The 15,280-nt window shown below is 39.1% G+C and overlaps 1 long non-coding RNA gene across 12 annotated transcripts in view; it reads right to left on the bottom strand.

The window, feature by feature from the left end:
- LOC125327995 overlaps positions 1 to 15,280 on the bottom strand; it is a 120,536-nt gene that overhangs the window by 93,687 nt on the left and 11,569 nt on the right. Inside the window, exon 1 of one of the 12 annotated variants that reach the window (XR_007204488.1) lies at positions 11,935 to 12,075. The exons of the other annotated variants lie outside the window; for them this stretch is intronic. This is a non-coding gene — a long non-coding RNA (uncharacterized LOC125327995). Of the gene's footprint in view, positions 1 to 11,934; positions 12,076 to 15,280 lie in introns of those variants that run through there. 12 annotated transcript variants of the gene reach the window in all.

Here is a 15,280-nt window from a genome sequence, read left to right as displayed (position 1 = left end):
TTAGGCCTAGGAGTCCATAAACTTAAAATTAACAGAAATCAAAATGCATTGACTAGAGCAATTCTTACTATTCAATCCCACAGTTTAAGTCAGGGCACTAACAATATATTTAGAATGAGAGCTCAGTTCAAATATAGCTGAAAATAAATTTTAGAAGTGCCAATAGATAGGATGAAGACTGGGAATCACTTGGGAATTGGATTATGTCCCATGTGCGCAGAAGTTCTTAAGTTACTATGTTGCATGGTTTAAGGTGGGAATAGAGATAATGTTGTGAAATTCAGTGATTCATATCACAGTGCTGAAGTGGCCACAGGTCTAGGACAAGACTTAATGCTGGTGGAGGCTGGGATTAGGGTTGATACGGACAGAAATCCCCAAGCTTGGCTAAGAAAAAACTGGGAGCTTTCTAATAGATTTAAGGCACATAAAAGGTTGTAAATTGGTAAAACAATAGTTTAATAGAGATTTGAAAGTTCCACAAGGACCAAATACTTTGGTGGAAGGCATAACAGTGTGATACATCTCATTAGTCAGGGAAAAAGATCAGTAAAAATGCAAGCAAATTATGTGAGCACCTAAAAAAATGGAAGCAAAACCAGCATTACTACCTCCCTTTAACAGCACTTATTCTGCAGGTGGTCCATTTCCCCAAGACAACACTTTGTAGGTGGAGAGTAAATACAGAAGTCATAACAGCACTGTACAAGTTATGACCCAGAGCTCAGTAGGAGTATTGTAATTAAATCCCATGTCTTGATTTCTGCATTTTCATGTTCCAGTTAGAACCTAAAAGCATTAAGTCATGCGAAGGACTCTTTTCATCTTTCCAAGAAATATTTATATTAAAATAAATATGGAAAAGTAAATAGCTTTTTAAAATGTATCTTAAAGTAGTGAGACCATAATCTCTGTCTAGATTAGGGGATGGGAGATAATACGAGGAAAATTGGTAAAAAGAATCATTGCAGGCAAAATTATCTGTTCATTTTAAAGATTTTTTGGTTTGACTTTATCTCAGTGAAGTAAAAACAATATGCATCATAATAAATTTCTCTCAAAAGAAGCTTTGTGTTCTTCCCACTACCTTTATGCACTGTTTTTGTGTTTTATAACTCAGTTTCATATGAGGATAAGCAAATGTCACTATATAAATTCTGTTCAAAACTAAAACACAAACTTGACTTTTTATTTAAGTCAACCTTAACTAAAAGGAAGCAGGCAGAAGTAATTCCCAGTTAAAAAAATAAAGTTAATTTTATTCAAATGCCTTAACATGCAGAAAAGATTTCATTAGTGTTCCAATTTTTCATGTTCACTGTGTCATTTAGAAATGGTTTATTGAGGAATGTTACTGTTTAGAACTTTTAAAAGCATTGTTTTTGATTTGACAAGCTTGAGAATAAGCACCAAAGAAGATTCATGCCATCTGAAGTTTAGTAAGCCTGTATAATCAGCATGATGAATTATTTTAAAGAAAGGAGAAATTAAAATAACATGAAGTTTCCCACAAGCAGGGTAGGATATTTTTTCCATTTAAAGACCCAGTCCAAAAGTAAGGCATTTCAAATTTGTCACAGATCAGTAGTCAGGTACTGAGTGTTTACTTCATCTGTGTGATAGTATAAACAACTACATGTTCTGCTTCTCCTGTGCGGGCAAGCCATTCCCTGTGAACCCAATTTGTTTCCCCACGCCACACAGGTAGCTGAAGAATGTCTGTTACATCAGCTGTGTACAGCAATCATACCAGGTCCCAGCACTAAGCCAGTCTGGTTTCTGATGAATTGGTTTTTGTCCAAGAAATCCACTGTCTTAGAGCTTTGTCCCCCACATCACTCTTTCTCCACCTACATAGCATTTAGTCAACTGGTGAATCACCAGATCTCATCAGTATGGTTAGCAGCATCTCCCAGGCATGGCACAGCTGTAAATGGATGCTCAAGCCACACAGTGTGTGGAAGAGTTCAGACATTTACTTCCTACTAATGCCTTTGGGGCCAGGTTATGAGCCATAGGGACCAGCACACGCCTACCAAAAACACTGCAGTGAGTGTGAAACTACAACCACTCCAGCAGCAGCAGACACAGAACATCCCAGACAGCACTTTTAGGAAGAAACAGTCAAGGGGCTTCTCTTTGTTCTAGACAGGTCCTAAGCAGTTTGGTGGAAAACCCAACAGAGCAGAAGAGAACATTTCCCCTCAAATACTCCTGTAATGAAAGAGGTAGCTGGGGTGGAGGAAAGGCTAAGGGAAGGAAATGCAGAGAAAGTACCATTTTGAATATTTTAGGAAATTTTTTACTGCGTTCTGATGAGGAGAAAGAAACAACAAAAAAGAGAGCTAAAAATATCAAACTGACATCTCAGCCTTCTTAAAAATAAGTAGAAACACCATGCTCCTTCTGCAAAGAAGTTTCCTGGGTAAGCCAGGCAGTCTTGGTTTGCAGTGCCTATGACAGAGCCTGGGCAGTTCAGGCATTACTGCACTAACATCTGGCTAATGGATAGTCTGTGCAGTGCAAGGCAAGCTGACTGCCATGGCTCATTGATATTCATTGCCTGCAATCGGTATAGGACACCATTCCTGGCCAAAAGTTAAGTCATAGAAGACATCTGATTTTTCCTCTTTTTCTCCTTTCTCAGTTGACTGTAGCCTTCTACAAGTAGCAGTTCAGAGGAGTGTTATTTGAGGACATGAAGCATCATAGTCTGCAGCTACTCAACAAACACTAGGCACCCCAAAAACTTTTGAAAAACTTGCCACTTATAAGCTGTGCTAGAAATAAACATTTGAGCTTTGGTCCTTTAAGAACGGTTCCTGTATGTCTATGATGAAACATTGTTCCTGCTAGAGCTGATTAAAATGGAACAAACAAGGTGTGAGAGGTCAATAACTACACAAGTTCTCCAAGACTGACTCATTTACACAGAGGGGTTTTTTGCTATTCTGCAGTCAGTGAGGAAAACTGAGGAGTAGTTATGACTGTACACTATGCACACAGCTGCATGAAAAAATTATTCTTTATTTGCCATTTTTTACCTTCTTTACAAATGCAACAACAGGAAAATTTAGATAGTAAGTGTAGGGTGTGGGTTTGTGACAATCAGGCTTAAGCCATCCTGGCAATTACCTTGCTTCAGAGAGAAATTTCTGTATGCTTTAATTCAAGGGTAGACAGAGTTACCATTTCTCTCTTTTGACAGGGGTAGATCCAACTGACATGATCCAGTCCTAAACCCTGGCTCACTAGCAAGTCCATGAACCACCCAAATTACCTCTGTGTAGTCCTGTTCCTAAGTACAGGGACTCGTTTCTGCATTGGATTAGATTTCATTCTGATTGACTGTAAGAAATAACTGTTTAATACTTCATTAACATCTCAGATAAGACACTGAGCATCTCCAGAGCATTCCTTCGAGTAACAAATTTTTTGGCTGTTTATATTCCATGCTTTTGTCTTCGTTTTCTAAGTGGGAGCCCCAAATTTGTAGGTCCTACAACACAAGTAAATTCTCATTGCCACAACTGCAATGTTTATAATGTGCAATTATCCTCTTATCTTGAATCAATGGGAATGTCATGTATTGGCACAAAGTAGCACAGAAAACATAGCAGATCTGAAAAGACATTGTAAGCCATCTGACCTCTTCTTTCACAGTGCCAAACATCTCTCCTGTTACTCTGCCTCTGAAGGAAGCTTTGCTGGAGAAGCCACTTCACACCTGCAGAAATATCTTTCTTGAATGATGGGGTAGGTAAAAGCATAAAATATTTTTATTGCTTAAGTTTCCTCATAGAACCAGCGTCTGGCTGCAGGGCACTTCCACCTACAGATCGACATAAAAAAGATCCTGCTGTATATAAACTGTCCTCCCCCACTGGGCAGGGGTAATGGGAGAAGGGAATTCTTTAGTTACTACTCTGCCTAACTGGAAGACAGACATTCCCGTAAAACTGTGTGTGGGTGCATTTCACAGTGAAACCAAAACACTGTTAAAAGTAAATTCAGCGAACTACTTCTCATGCAGTGCAGCTGCTATATGGAGAGATGAGGATATTTTATTATACATACACAAAGTGCTAGACACCAGCTCCACTGCAGTGCCAGAGAGATAGCTCTCCTTTTTTTGTCCACGGGATGCTGTTATTAAGGCTGTTGACCAAGGCACACCTTCACAGGTCAGTCCCAACCTGCCCCTTATCAACCTGAGGAGCCGAGAGCAATATGTTGTTTCTGATTGCAACTGTTTTAGTCCAATTAAATTTGTGTTTGGAGACTACACAATCAGCAGCATAAACTGACGTGACACTCTTGACTTTCTAATTATACCAGATTTATGCTGCTAAGAGAATGAACATGGGCCAGCCTTTCAGCATGGCCATGAACTCATGTGACAAATCTGTTTCATGAGAAAAATTCATTGCATCTTGTTGCTTCATGCAGCATTGCTCCAAGGACATAGTGATGTGAAAAAAAGTCATACTGCAGCTATGAGGCACCACATTTTAAATAGAACAATCCTATTGTGATGGTCAGGTACCTGAGCGACACAGAGTAACATGGATTGCTTTGTTTTGCAAGATTTAACCTCAATATGGCAGAATAAGAAAGGTTTATGAACTTAGAGCAAATTGACAACATTGAAATACTTTATGTTTAATATAATTGATTTTCCACCCACCAAGAGAATAGTTAAACACTAAGAATCAATGCCAATCTCTAAACTCCTACTTTTTTGGTCACATTTGACTGTTCTGTAACAAGTTATATTGAAAAGTGCCAAAGTAAAGGGAAAAAGGTAGCCAAGGGTATAATGCAGTCAGGACCATCACACCCTTCATAATAAACAGAATATCTAAATATTAATGACAACATAATTCTGTTTGGCAATAAAACTATGTTGGCTGTTTAGGAGACTGGTACCCTAGAGTTGGCCTGTATTCCTTTTTCATGCCAAAGAGAAACAAAAACTTACAACATTGCAATTCCGTGAATGTCGGTGGAGTAGAGTTAAAGCTTCATACTTGGCCTGAGCAAGACCAACTACTGTTTATCTGTAATTTCTGGAATTTCTAACCCAGAAAAACATACTCTTCCATTAACCACCAAGTTCCTGTCTCAAACATTTGCATCTTAGATTTCTCTGCCCTTCAAGACATAAAGATTATTATTTGCAAAAAATATTTAAAGAAATGTTGACTTTTTAAACTCTAGTACCATTACCAACTTGTATTCTTAGGGCAATCTAAGAGAATGACAACAATAGTTAGGTATTATTTACAAGGGATGCCCATTTTTGGAAGGCCACTGCACAAGTTACATTTAAGATGCTGTTAAAAATTTAAAAATACTGAAGAAACAACAAATATGTATTAGATGTTAACATTATCATGATCCTTTAGAAATATTATTTCACTCACAACATAATGAGCTTTTTATAGGAAAATGCTACATATTCTGTGTCCATGCCACAGTTTCATCAAGAAAAATCAAGAGAAGCTTCACCTTCTACTATTTTACAGTTCTGCATCATTATTTCTGCATGGAAATACTGTTTCCATAAAGAATGCTAAAACTGTCATCGCACCCTGGACACATAAACCAATCAGTACGCTTGGAGCCAGCACAACCAGTTAAGAAAAGTCAGGCTTTCTCATTATTAACAGCATTGGATAAAGATACTTTTAATTTATATCAAATGTTTGAGAGTTCTTTATTAATTCATAAATGGGCTCGTTACTTGACCTACTGATTGCTCTTTGTTGACCTGTGTCTTAACTAAACATTCTGCTTTTGTCTTGCAGAAAACCACCCAAATTCTGAATTGACATGGGGATAAAGAAGAACTTTAGGGCCGTAGACATCCTGCTCTTCTAGTGGATGCTATAGTGAAACTTGTGCCATCAACTCCAGCACTGAGAACTTCTATCTGAAAGGTGTCACCACTGGGAGCAAGACAGTCGGAGCTATCACTTTCTCCATATCAAGCCCACCAAAGCCAGATCTCTCCACTGTGCTAGTGGAAACTACAAACAAAGGCACTCTTTGAGCCTGAGAGCAGTACTCCCATTAATCTTTACAGGGAACTAGGTCAAAGAAGCCCCCAGGCCTCTCTGAACTACATAAGCAAGCAGAGGCCTATAAAGGGATATTTCTGCAGCTGAGAATGCCTTGTGCAAAAGAACAGCCAATTAATAGTCTTTTCCAGACACACCCATGCACTGGATAACAGGAGAAACGGCAATGTCCTAGCTACTCCTTAGTTCCAGAAACATCCTGTTGGCTTGCTAGGCTAGTTGTTGGTGGGGGCAGGGCAGGAAGTCTATACAAAAGAAATCCCAGTGGATGCCAGAGAGCTCCAGGCTACTCTTTGACACCAGCTGTAGCAATAGCCAAGGATTTTGCCCACTAGGGACTGAAAGGAGATCAAACTAATCTAGGAACTGTTACAGTCTAATTACAGTTTGGTTGCAATGTACTACATTGAATTTTTAACAGCAGCTTGCAGTTAAACGGTTCTCTAACCTCTGTCAAAGTCATGGGACATCCAGTAATCTCTCTGTTTTCTTCCAGCAAGTTATAACGCACTAGGAATTTTATCAGACAGTTTAACAGAGAGATAGAAGACAAAATTTATTTTAGACATGATGTAGAATGCACTTGCTTGAATATTATTAATGGTAAGAGAGCATAAATACAGGAAAAAAACTAAGAAGGAACATAAAATACAGCTTGACACAAAGGAAGAAACAGTTTTGTTCGACTTCAGCATCTTGAAGTGCTTCAGCCTAAACAAATGTGGTAAGGAAACAAGACTGCAACTTGGGTATCAGACTACATGTATGGTATGATACAGAGGTGCTCAAATACCTAACTATATTCTCTAAGAGCATTGCCTCCTACACACCAGAAAGTTGTATCAATAAACAAATCTTTTTAAGCCTTAATTTTTTGTTTTAAATTAGCCCCATGAAGCACACCTTTCCCACAGTCATGAATAGAAAACTACCACAGGAATCTGTCTCTCATTATTTTGGAAAACACAAAATTGCAGATCACAGATGAAGATGCAGCAATGACAAAGCTTGTGGCAGGTTTGTATCCAGATCTATCCAGTCTCTCTTTTACATTGTGTGATACAATTCACATCCCTCTGCTGCTGCGTCTTCCCAGGAATTTTAGGCAGCACAAGTGCTTTCTCTGACATGCCTGTACCAATCTGCTTCCTCTGAGCAACCCTGATGGCTCTCTCCAAAGACACCCAAGAGAAGTTAGATAAGTAAATTTCCCCCACATATTTCTACTTGCCAGCGCTGGAAAAACAAGAGGGAAGTAATCTGAACTCAGACGGGTAGAGGAGCCTCCCTATGCCTTCTCACATTGTTATTAATATTCAAATTCTGGATCATTTTGGAAACCAGGCACAAAAAGAAATCAGGCAGTAGGAACAATCACAAATAAAGAACCTTGGACATTTTGAAAACTTTACATATTTTTTAAAATTAATTTCAGCTGCATTTTGAATGTGTAGGAAACAGCTTGCTCTCCTCAGTCTCCCTTCCCTTCAGTTTAATACATCCCTTTTTCTGTCATATTTATCTTTTGGAACACTTTCCCCCCATTATCTCAGCCCATCCCAAGATACTGTGGCATTATCCTAATTTGCAGCAGTCTTATTTTCTTACCTAGCTTTTAGTGGCAGCTAGATCTGAATTTTGTTTTTTTTTTACATTAATTCCTTTAAAGAAGACATTTATTCCTGTTCTTCACGTGAATGGGGCCTAGCACAGGAGACCCTCGTCTTGGACAATCTCTGCACTCTACTAAATAGCACATTTTAAATGAGTTGAATTGGATGAGGAGAGAGTAGTGGATATTGTCTAGCTGGACTTCAGCAAAGCTTCCAACACTCTCTCACAACATCCTCATAGGCAAACCTGGGGACTGTGGACTGGATGAGCAGACATTTCAGTGGATTGAGAAGTGGCTGAACAGCAGATCCCAGAGGGCTGTGATCAGTGGCACAGGGTCTAGTTGGAGGCCTGCCACTGGTAGTGTCCTCCAAAGTTCAATACTGGTCCCAATATTGTTTAATTTACTCATCAATGACTTGGGCAAAGGGGCAGATGGCCCCTCAGCAAGTTTGCTGATGACACAAAGATGGGAGAAGTGGCCAGTACCCCAGAGTGCTGTGCATCCCTCCAGAAGGACCTGGACCTCATGCATCAGTACAGGCCGAGGACTGACCTGCAGGAAAGCAGCTCTGTGGAAAAGGACCTGGTGGACAACAAAGTGTCCATGAGTGTGCCCTGTGGGCAAGAAGGCCAATTGTGTCCTGTGGTGCACTAAGGAGAGCATTGCCAGCAGGTCAAGGTTGGTGACCCTGCCCCTCTGCTCAGCCCTAGTGAAGCCCATCTGGAGTGCTGTGTCCAGCCCTGGGCTCCTCAGGACAAAGAGAGATGAGGAGCTCCTGGAGCGGGTCCAGTGGAGGGTAACAGAGACGATAAAGGGACTGGAGCATCTCTTATGAGGGAGACTGAGGGACAGGAGAGATGGCTGGGACGGGGACCCTGTCAGTGTGTGTCAGTATTTGAAGTGAGGTGTCAGAGGATGGAGCCAGGCTCTGCTCGGTGATGTCAAACAGTAGGACACGAAGCAATGGGCAGAAACTGATGCACAGCAAGTTTCACCAGAATATGAGGAAGAACTTCTTTCCTGTGCAGGTGGCCACACACTGCAACAGATTGTCCAGAGATGGTGTGGAGTCTCCCTCCCTGGAGATATTCAAGAGCCATCTGGACACAATCCTGTGCAATGTGCTCTGGAATGACCCTGCTTGAGCAGGGAGGTTGGACAAAACCTACTGTGATGCCTTCCAACCTGACCTATTCTGTGATTCTGTGGAATTAATGGGAAAACTTCCTGATGGAATAATAGATCAGTACAGTAAAATGTGTGAGAGCAATGTCATTAAATACTCCTGACCTGGCCATGCAGAAGAGTATGTGGTAGGAAATCGAGATTTTTTTTTATACAAGGTGTGGGATGAGAGAACAGAGGAAAAACACGTTTATGAAGTTTTGATAGGCAATTTCTGGAAGTACAATTTGTAGGCTACCTACTGAGAAGAAAGTGAGATGTTCCAAAAGAATAGAGGTAAGTAAGGGTAAAACAAAACAAACATTTGATCAAATTTAAGGGAATTATGGGGTCAGAAAACTCCCTAGACACTGAAGATGTCAGGACTTCTCCCATTAGTAGTACCAGTCATATGTAGACATAGGAATGAGTTACCACAGTACCTCTGGGGGTTTATTTTTAGGTATAACTTGAGTGGTAACTCCAAACATATGGGAATGTAGCACGCCACAATAAATTCCTATGTACCTATAAAGTATAAATAATGAGAGCAAGGATTTACATCACATTATCAATAGTAGCAAATAAAAGAGATGCATTATAAGAAGATTCATTAGCCATGGTAGTCACAGAAGTCAGAAAGGACTAGCACTCTACAATATTCTACAACCTGAGAAACAAAAAAACTTCAGCTATGCTAAACAGACAGAGCAAAGGATTACTTACTCTGGTATTTTAGCTGCTTCAGTTCCCACTTTTTTAGCTTCATATCTGCATGTACATGCCATACAAGTCTTCAGACATCAAGAAGTCCAACTTATTCAAGAAACAAAGCTGCACAAGCAAAACAGAACTGCTGCAATTCCTCATTTATACACCATCAGGGAAAAGGAGGGGAAAATCACATCTGTTTAAGACTGAACTCTTGAGTTCAAAAAAGCAAGGAAAAGGAAAAGGTGTTGCTTGTGCTCACATGTTCTGTAATCTGATCAGGAGGTAAATTGGTTGCAGGTGTCACACATCTGAGACCTTACCCAAAGGAACATGATGGGCTTCATAGATGCCTCTTATTCTTGCATTTGGACTGACCTGAGTAACTGATTAATCTTTTTGCTGTTGAAAGCACACAGTTCAGCTATTGGCGTTTTCTTATCTGAAGTTGACATGAAGGAAGAGGTTGAAGTTTAAAATTAAGTATACTAGACTTTTAAATTACAGTGCACAGAAAATTTAAAAAAAAATAGCATGTGCTTACAGATATGTCAAAGTTCAGAAGTGTTTATTGTTGGGTTGTATCTAGGGGTTTGTGGTTTTTTATTTTTCTTTTTTAACATTAAAAGCTTTATCTGTGACTACTGACAAAATTCTCTGACTTCACCCAGTAAACACACTCAGAACCCCCCCCACACACACACTCAAACGCTCTTGATTCAACTTACAATTAGATGAAGAGCTTGAAAAATTCAATAGATCTTGTTCCTGTTATAATCCTTCTGAAGGAATGCCTAACTTCTTTTGCAGCTGGTATCTCAATAGTCTGTCTGTTTAGACTTTCTATGCTTTTACCAGAGATGAAACACTCAGCATCCAGCTGCCCGTGCAGTCTCAAACCTCCAGTTCTGCACTTGCAAAACCGATGCCAGGGAGTGGCAATTATACTTCAATGACTTTATTGACTACAAATGATTAAGACAAGCATGACTAACAAAGCTTTACTGACCACTTTTATTTATAACGCAGCACCATTCCATACCCATTCAGAATTAGCTACATGTGGTTCTTGCATGAAGCACTGCTTTACCACTTCTTAAGTCTTTGGGGCTTTTACAATAAAAAGAGTTATCCTTTCATAACTGGTCATATTTGAAAACTTCTCATAGCTTTTTAGATTTGGGGGGAGCGCAACAGAATTCTATTGTTGTAAAGCTATAATTTTTTTATTATTTTCTTCATTTGGATTAACTTATACTGCCATCATGTGGGCAGAAATACGAAAAATAATTATTCAGTGACATCTCTCAACTTGAAAGCCTTACTTTCCTTTTAAAACATTCTTCTTACTACCAGTATGATCACTTACTCAAGATTGTTGAAACAGGGAGAAGACAAGCCCCTGATTTTTGGTTAGTTTTTGTTGTCACCGCACAGAAAATGTGCCAGTGCTTGAGGACTCAGTGAAAGCACCGTGAAGCTGTGTCGGAGCTGGGCAGTAACCGAGTAGCACAAGAGGTAAATATGCTCTCCTCAGCACAGTGCTTTAGCTACTCTTACTCATGCTTCTTGTCTGTACATGACACAAGTCATATGGGGGCAGAGATCACAGGGGCTAGAAAAAGACACAGCAAGCAAAAGCCAGGCAGGGCCTGATGCCTCATTGCAAGTGCAGAGCTTGTATAGGAGTGTCAATATTGCCAGGCTTTCAAACCATGCACAAGACTCAAGAAATCAATCAAAGGACCAGTTCCTTTCCACTTGTCATTCCCAAGGTCTATGTTCACCCCCTTCCCTGGGTGCTGCAAGAATGTTTTTACCTCTTTGAGCATTAGAAACTTCAACTGCAGTACTGTTGTCAGACATCCAGAGGTTAGAGCATGAAAAGAATGACCCAAAAGAAAAAAATCTTCTCTTTTTTTTTACAAACAAACATAATTTGAAAGAAAATTACCACAAAATTTTAGTATATTATACGTTCCTTATTATTTTGAAGAGCTTAATAATTTTGGAAAAAAACCCCTCAGTTGTCAAATAACAAGTATTTGTATGGACTAAAGTTACTTAAAAAAATATTTTGTAAGACCTGTAAAGTTTTAAAAAAACAGTATAAGCAAATGATAGTGCCAAGAACCCCAGAACACAGACTGAAATAAGAATATGCTGGAATTCCAGAAATTATTCTTGAAAGACCAACAGTTTTCACATTCAGCTACATGGTAAAAAACTAGGGCTGGGATGTCTGCATCCATACATTATATCTCTCAATATATATCTCACAAATTGAGCTTACCAAAATCTAGTAATAAAGTCTTCACTAAAGTTCTAAAATGTCAAAGTAAAAGCTGAATTTGTCACCTTCATGGTGTCTTTCTGTGCAGCCTTTATAAGCTGTTTTTCATGGCCCATCGCATGGTACCGGTTAGTGGCATCAGCCCTCACAATGCGTAGCTCTGTATTCCAGAGGGTCCCACTGAGTGACGTGCTGCTCACACTGGGCTCAGTACAACAGGATCTAACAGACAGTAGAACATATATAACATTGATCTCCCTGGCAGAGAAGCTTTTTAAGAAAGATGCCTCAAAATCCATGGAGTATGATTCTTATTCAGGAATCTTACTTATAGCAGTGTCATGGTTTAACAGAAAATAACCTTTAACACAAGAATACTACATCCAAACTGTATAGGACCCAAGTCTGTATGCCATAATCAGTTTATAAACAAACTTATGTTGTCTAATGTAAGGAATTTATACAAAAAACATGCATGTACTGCCACATAAGTGTTACTTGAGAAATCAACATTCACCAAGACTGAAAGAATATTTCCCCTACATTTAGGTACAGTGGTTACCATAGTTTTTTTCTTTACAACAACTATTAGTAACTGTTTTATTAGGAAATGTGGATTATAAAATCTTGTTCAGTTTAATGAGCTTCGTGACTGAGCTTTTTAATTATTTACTGTGCAGAAGTAACTTCATTCATTCATTTTCTCTGTGCCATTTTCCTCTTGTGTTAAAATCAGATATATTCCCACAGTTGCTTTTTAATAGTTATTTGGGGCCTTCAGAACTTGTCATGTCATAGCTTGCTGTTATACAGATTACAGCTAGAGGTGATAGATAATTGAATTTATACCAGGTGTAACTCTTAATGTAACAATAATTCTTTCAATTTCTTAGCCTTCATTTATATTAAGATCAGGTTAGTTCTCTCATTCATTAAAAGTGACAGCACTGTTCTCTCATTTGCCTTTAGACACAAGCTTGACAAACTAGACTAATGGAAAAAATAGATCAGGATAAATAGATAGATTAGAATTCGAACAAAAAGTTTCAAAACCATAAGAGTTAAAAAAAGGGAGGGGTGCAAACTCTGTAACAAGAGTCCCATCAAATAAACTGACAAATTAGCTATCTCCAGTACACAACAAAGTTTCATGCCATTTCTGTCACTAAGGCTGAGGCTCATGCTTGACAGAAAACACAGGACTCCTCCTAACTCATGGATCAAGTCTATGTACAATAAAATAAACAGGAAAAAAAAGAGAAAAGAGAGCAGGCAGCACTTATTTAATCTATCCACTTCAGATTCACTCAGTCTTAATAATTTGCTTTGACAACCTCATACTCTTCAAAGAAAATACCTTGACAAAAAAGCATTGTGAACAGTGGTGCTGGAGGGCATCCAACATATGTTGCTCATTTACCAGTAAAATGTTCACCAGCCTCAGTTGTAGCTCCTTATCTGTCTCACCACTTCTTTTGTAAGCAGAAATAATTCTCGAGAAACAGTGTATGGAGTCAAGGAAAGCAAATACTTGGACAAATGTATAATATCCCTCTACTCACATAATTTTTGTGATACAGAACATTAAGAAACTGTTCTGGGTTTGGTTGGAGTGAATTTTCACACTGAGTATACTTTTATCCAGCTTAAGAAGGATTTCTCTAAACACAGGACAGAAAGAATGTTTCTAAAATATTTAAAATTGCTATCTGGAAATCTAGGTTTACAGTTGAAAGATTACAGAAATGATTTTGTAGTCTCAGTGAGACTCATTCTTTCCAGTTACTTCCAAGAAAAATGTGTCTTGTTAGTTATCTAGCAATTCCATCAGAAAAGCTGATAGAATATCTGAACTCTGATACACAAGACGTACACTGAAATACAGGTCCTCCAGCAAAAGGTCCTCCAGCAAAGAGGGACCAGACAAAAACCCCTGTACCCTCGAAACTAAAGAACAATTTTACCAACATGCAGAGAAGCACCAAGTGTTGAATATTCCTAGGCAAACTCCTGCCTAGATAAAACATATAACAAAGAAAATAACCTTTTTTTACACTTTATTATAAGGTAGCAATCTCTAAAGATCTAAAGAGGCTTGGGTCCATATCTTCTTACATTGTCTTAACTTGTAATAGTCATTTAAGGTTTTCCCTTTCTTTCCTCAGTCAGACCACAACATGCAACAATGGTGAGATAAACAAAAGATGTTGGCTAATCAACTCTAAAAAAAGTATTTCTCCTTCTTTCTCTGAGGAAACAAATGTATTTCCATTCTTCTTCCCTAACCATCCTAGATGTGAGCCCATGTTTCATACCGTGTTTCCTGGGGCTGTCTGGCCAATTCCATTTAATGATCAGAGTTAGTTGAAAAACAGGCAAGGGCTCAACAAACCTGAGGGGATCCATTGCAGCTCTGAGAACCACAAAAGGATTTGAGCTGAAGCACCAGCCACAGGGGGTGCTCAGACTGGGCTGTGGCCACACACACTCTCTGGCCTACAGCTGAACCCCTCAGCAGGGAATTTCTCCAGAGTTACAGGAAAGCAAGGAGTTAATATTTTACAATCTTTGCATTCCTTAGTTCTGACCCACAGATTCTGGCTGTTTGCCAGCTGACCCCTTACACAAACCTGGGAGAGCTCCAGGCACTGCTGCTCCCACTCCAGTGTTCCTGGTGCTGCACACAGCCCACCAGGTGGGGGAGAGTCTAGGCCAAACTGAGATAACCAAAGTTTGACAAACTCAGATGGGGATTAGCTTTATGGTAAAGCAAGGTAGGTTTGACAGGCTGGCTGTTCAAAAGGCTCAGAATTATACACTGCTGTCTCACTGTACATTTCAGGGGTGTGTCAAGGATGGGAAGCTATATCCAGGTCTGAAACTTTCTACAGTAAAACTAATCTGAAACCTAGTTAGACAAACAAATCCTGGGACAGATTGGGTGTGTTCATGCAAATACATGAAAGCACCTGAAAAGGTGCAGAAAATGTGTCTCTTATAAAACCCCCTCAGTCCTCTACTCTTTCTTTCTTCTGAATACTGTACTCCTCACTCTCAGACAACTTGGGTCTAAATGATTAATCTGTTTCCTGGGGTGATGGAAAAGGATCCCAGGTGCTTATGTTATAACCAGTTAAGAATTGAGTTGTATATACAAGGCTAAACCTGAAAGGACTGATGAAGAAAACATTTTTTTCAAGGTTTCAGAAATTCCTATCTGCAGGATAAGGAGATTCTGCCATAATTTCTCTTTATTTAAATAATATTTATCCAATTGTACCCCATAATTAACTTTTAAAAATCTGTCATTTAGTTAGTATTTATCTTGCTATCAATTTCCTAGAGGTTCAGACCTAAGGACAATTAACAAAACATGAGCCAAAATCAATTGCCTATATTTGAATACACAGA

This window comes from Corvus hawaiiensis, chromosome 6, assembly GCF_020740725.1.
Source record: "Corvus hawaiiensis isolate bCorHaw1 chromosome 6, bCorHaw1.pri.cur, whole genome shotgun sequence".
Taxonomy (NCBI): Eukaryota; Metazoa; Chordata; class Aves; order Passeriformes; family Corvidae; genus Corvus; species Corvus hawaiiensis.
The sequence above is the reverse complement of the archived record's forward strand: the minus strand, read 5'-3'. Positions and strand labels throughout refer to the sequence as shown.